The following is a 5226-nucleotide window of genomic DNA, read 5'->3' as shown; positions in this document are numbered from 1 at the left end:
AAGAGTTACATCTAAGCTCAACTTTCAGTCATTTCTTCATGCCTCTCTACGGTCTGTAAGATGAAGGTGCAAAAAACAGTCTCCAATTACGGCAGAGAATTTTCCACAAATCTCCTTGCATGATAACACAACTGGAAGACGAGTTCGTTTTGAGGACTCCACAGATTATCCAGAGAGGAATGGACAAGGCTCATCATCACCTGGCTCACAGTTGGGAGTGCATGCTGAGTTTGCCTCCAGGGGGCGCCGCAGCCGGTTTCTAGTCTGCCCAGGCTTGAACTCCTTCCATGATCCCCAGAAAATACTTCAGCATAACAGACCATTTCCTTCTCACAGCAAATGCCTGTGTTTGAGATGTCTCAAGTATGGCTTGGTACATTCGTGGTTTATTCTGATAAGGGGAGGTGCCTCTCTGGGTAGCAGTGGTTGTTGTTTGTGGTCGGGATAGATGGCTGGGGCAGGCAGTGATGCAGCTCCTGCCAGACTAGGCTTAGGCTGCATGTTTTCCACAATGACCCACCAAGGTTGAGTGCATCCGGAAGCAGCTAAGGGGATGTGCACTCTCTATAGGTCCCTAGCTACGCTGAATTCTGTTTTGCAGAAAGACTTGTACAAATGAATCCATTCATCTTTCTAACTCGTGTTCTCTGGTTGCCTCAGACCAGTGGTTGAGAGTCAAGCTAGCCAGAGGTTGCTGTTGTTTGAGTAGCTTCTTCATCTGTTAAACGGGTGGTAATTGATAGTAGTCGCCTCTAGATGATTTTGAGTGTCAAAAGGCAGGCAAAAAGGTATGAGTGGCATTGCAGACTCATCTTGATGGTCAGTTTGATTGCATCTCAGATCTACTGGAAGGATTAATTTAAAGGGGAAACTCCTCCCCCAGAGTGGGCAGGGCCTTTCTGAGGTATTCCTGGATACCTCCCCATCCTCCCACGTGGGAAGCTTTTGACTGCCCTCCTCCTTCCTTGTTGGTAAGAACATCTGCTCCGCTGTTCCTGTTGCTGCTGTCCCCACCATGTGTCCCCACCTTGGGAACAAGCATCCTCAATCTTCCTGTATACACTAAAGACCAGTGGTTCTCCAGAAATCCTATAGGACTTCAGCACCAGCTTGCTGGACTGTGTTCTGTTTTAGTCTCTCCAAGCAGGAAGACATAGAAGGCCATCATTGGGTAAACATAGGTGGCCGTTGTTGGGGGATGGCCACCCCACAATTATTGGGCTATCTAGCTGTAATCATGTAAAGCGATCTGCTAAAGTCCCCTTTGTCATGTTGTCTAATTAATTCTGTTCCTCTAGAGTCTGGAGAATCCTTTACAGGCACCTGGGAGGTTGCATAAATCATTGATTTTCTTAACTTCTAGGGGCCAGATGAACAATATTAAAACAAAGCAATATCAAACCAACAGAAGCAGAGCAGCAAGGAGTGAGACATTATCACAAAGTGGAGGACATCGATGAGGTGACAATGAAATGTGATGGGCATTCTCTGCTGGGTCCTGGAGCAGAAAAGGGACGCGAGTGGGAAGGTTCCTCAAATGTGAATGAAGTCTGACATTTTGACTTTAGTAAATGTACCGGGGTTGACTTCCTACTTCTAACAATACAAAATGTCAACGCTCTGCATTATGTTTGCAATTTGGTTGGTTTTGGACGCTTTTCTATAAATCTAAAATGATTCTAAAATAAAAAGTTTATTTTCAAGCCCCCAAAAGGTTAACTTCAAACAAAAACTTAACTTAATACAAACTATTATTTATATTTATTATTATTATTTTCAAGACAGGGTTTCTCTGTGTAGCTCAAGCTGTTCTGGAACTCATTTTGTACACCAGGCTGGCCTTTGCCTCCCAAGTGTTGGGATTAAAGGCGTGCACCGTCAGCACCCGGCTTAAACAAAATTATTCTTACACTATTTTTCTTGTGTGTTTGTTTATGTGAGGGGAACCTGTGGAGATGAGGGGATAACTGACTCTGTGGGAGTCAATTTTCTCCTTTTACCCTACAGGTCTTGGGGGTTGAACTTAGGTTTTCAGTACGGGAAGCAAGTACCTTCTGAGCAATGTTGTTGGCCCCATTTTGTTTTTTTTTTTTTTTGCATTTACATAGCACACAAAATAATTATAACAAATCCATGAAAGCAGTCAGATAGACTACCCGCTGAGCCTACAGTGAGTATCCAAATTGTATTCCTGAAGCAGAAAAGGAGCAAGGACATTCAAAGCAGGGGAGACATTTGCAAGGGCTTCTGGGGCTGTTTGAGAAACTTGACAATATTTAAATACCTGCAGAAAGCAGGACAGCAAGGGTGAGTGGGGCATAAGGGAGAGGCTGGACCTGGGACTGGAGGAGAATGGGAAGGGAAGGGAATACCAGTCGTTTCTTAAAAGAACACTGTGTGCACTTATCATTAAAAGTATACGATGAGGTAAGCGTTGCCATGCGCAAACATCCATGAACCCACCGCCATCAGTGAAAACGGGATTGGGTCCACCATCCCTCTGAAGTTTTCTCACACCTGAATGGCCCACCAACTCCTCCCACCATCCCAGGTGACTATGGTTCTGATTTCTGTCACTGTTGATCTGATTGCACTTTCTAGAATGTTAAAGTAGAGCCACCATGTTATAAGGTAAACTGTATCTCACTAAAACTCATAGGGTTGACGGTAACCCACAATACTTTAGAGAGTGACCCTACATGAAGATAGAATCCTTCATCAGGTAATCACATGAGAGCCTCGGAGTGAGCACCAAGCTGACTGGCATCCTTCTAAGAGGAATGTGTTTAGGCACAGATAAGTACAGGGGGAAGAGCTATATGGAGAGCATAGGAGGGGAGGACTCTGCCCCGCACTAAATAATGATGTTTCCAATTGGTTTATCTAAGACTCATACAGACTGTTCACACTTGTGGCCACCACTCATACAGACTGTTAATACTGTGGCCACCTTAGACTCATACAGATCGCTCACACTTGTGGCCACCCTAGACTTATACAGACTGTTCATACGTGTGGTCACTCTAGACTCAAACAGATTGCTCACACTTGTGGCCACCCTAGACTTATACAGACTGCTCACACGTGTGGTCACTCTAGACTCAAACAGATTGCTCACACGTGTGGTCACTCTAGACTCAAACAGATTGCTCACACGTGTGGTCACCCTAGACTCATACAGATTGTTCACACTTGTTTGCCTGTTTCCTTTTACTCAAAGTATCTATACCTCTGTATTATTTTTTATATCTATATTGTTTTTGTATATTCATTTAGTGTTTACTCTTAAACTGCTCTGCCAGTCACGTGATCCTACCACAAGTTTTAGTTGTTGGACTCTTGATGAGTGTTGTAATCGCTTCATGTTTCTTGGAACTTATGAGTGAGCGACCATGAATGTTGTGTATGAGCCTTTTCCTAGACAAACGTTTTTTTTTTTTCTCTCTCTCTCTTAGGCAAGACCCACACATAGAGTGTGGGTCAACAATATGGTTAAGTATAGCTTTAACTTTTTAATAAACTAACAGTTTGCCCTAGTGTTAGCATAGTTTAACATACCCAGCAGGGTCCAAAACCTCCATTTCCTCTGCCTTCTCTTGCCACTGTGACTCTTTTTTGTTTTTGTTTTGTTTGTTTTTGAGATGGTCTCACTACATAGTTCCAGCTTTCTTAGAACTCCCTGTATAGACAGGCTGGGCTCAGACTCAGAGATCCTCCTGCCTCTGCCTCATGAGTGCTGGAACCATCTTCATGACCGTGGGGTGGCATCACAAGGACTTTAAAATGAATGTTTCATGGCTGGTGATTGAGCATTTTTTTTCACGGGATTATTTGCTATCTGCACCCTTGCATTGGTGATATCTGCTTCAGTTTCTTGTAAAGGATTTTTGCATTATAGAATATGTCAAAGTGTTAGGGTCCTAGTCTGTTTGCAGTGGGAGAACATGTTGGATTTTTGTACAGTGGAGTAACACAGAGAGATGTCTGATCTGGAAACGGGGCGTGGGGGATGCAGGCTAGTCCAGCGTGTAGAGGAAGAAGGATGAGAAATGGGACTCAGCAGATACACCCGAGACAATCAGTAACACAGAGAGATGTCTGATCTGGAAACAGGGCGTGGGGGGTGCAGGCTAGTCCAGTGTGTAGAGGAAGAAGGATGAGAAATGAGACTTAGCAGATACACCCGAGACAATCAGTTGAGACTGAGAGAGCGGCTGGTGCCAGGGATGCTTTTGGGTGGAGCCAGGACTGGTTATCAACAGTTGGTGGAAATGAAGAAAGCTGCAGGGTTAGGTAACAATTTGATAGGGGTGGGTTACCACCAGGGAATTTGGGATAGAGAACAATCACATTGTCAGTACTGACTCCAAGGCTATAACTGAGTCAAAATAGGAACTTAGGAAGAAAAAAATCTAAAGCCCTGGCAAACCGCAGAGGCCAGAAACCATTTTCTTTTTAGAGGCAACAGCTGAGTACCAGGCCTCTTCTGACCACTTGCCTCCAGACCACGCTGGTTGAGCTACAGCAACCTCCTGGGATCCTCAGGCACGCTCCATCCCTCTGCTGAACAGTATACTTTTATCAAAATCACCGATGCATACTGAAGTGAGTTGTCCCAAAGCAGAGGCCAGACGCTGCTTCTCTGATCACAAGATCTGGCAAACAGCCCAGTCATGGGCAGGTACTAAACGGAAGGGAATCAATCAAAGGAAGGGGCTCATGGGATAAAATGGGCATAGTTCTATCTACATTGTGCAGTGTGGCCAGATGAGATCAAAATGACTTCTCCAATTGTCCGTTGCTTGGGATTCAGCGCATGCGCACACGCGCACGCTTATGTGTGTGTATTCATGCGTGTTCATGTGTGTTGGATACATGAATAAATGCACACATGTATGAATACCTGTTGGTGTCATTCTTTGAGTGGTGGTGAATATTGTAGGCTAAGCCAGCGAGCCAGTAATCCCCAGGAATCTGCCTGTCTCTGCCTCCTGGCCCTGTGATTACAAACGTGCCACAACACCCAAACGTTTCCAGGTGAATTCTGGCCACCCAGCTCAGGCCCTGACATGGGACCAAGAACACCACTAGGGATTCATTTTGAGGAAATGGTATGCAGTTGAGGCCATAATGAACTGTTTACTTTTCTCCGAAGGGGGTCTTTCTTTATCAGGGGCTCAGCTATACATTGTTTTTCTATTCCTTGGCCTCCAGGAGCTAAAGAGG

General features: G+C 44.9%; 1 long non-coding RNA gene across 1 annotated transcript; it reads left to right on the top strand.

Annotated features, from left to right (window-relative positions):
• The first annotated feature begins 252 nt into the window (after positions 1–252).
• Positions 253–4774, top strand: LOC142848610 (uncharacterized). Its single transcript, XR_012910433.1, has 3 exons — positions 253–363; positions 1364–1461; positions 4460–4774. It is a non-coding gene; the product is annotated as an uncharacterized LOC142848610 (long non-coding RNA).
• Positions 4775–5226: the final 452 nt, after the last annotated feature.

The sequence above is a fragment of the Microtus pennsylvanicus genome, chromosome 4 (genome assembly GCF_037038515.1).
Source record: "Microtus pennsylvanicus isolate mMicPen1 chromosome 4, mMicPen1.hap1, whole genome shotgun sequence".
NCBI lineage: Eukaryota > Metazoa > Chordata > Mammalia > Rodentia > Cricetidae > Microtus > Microtus pennsylvanicus.
The sequence above is the reverse complement of the archived record's forward strand: the minus strand, read 5'-3'. Positions and strand labels throughout refer to the sequence as shown.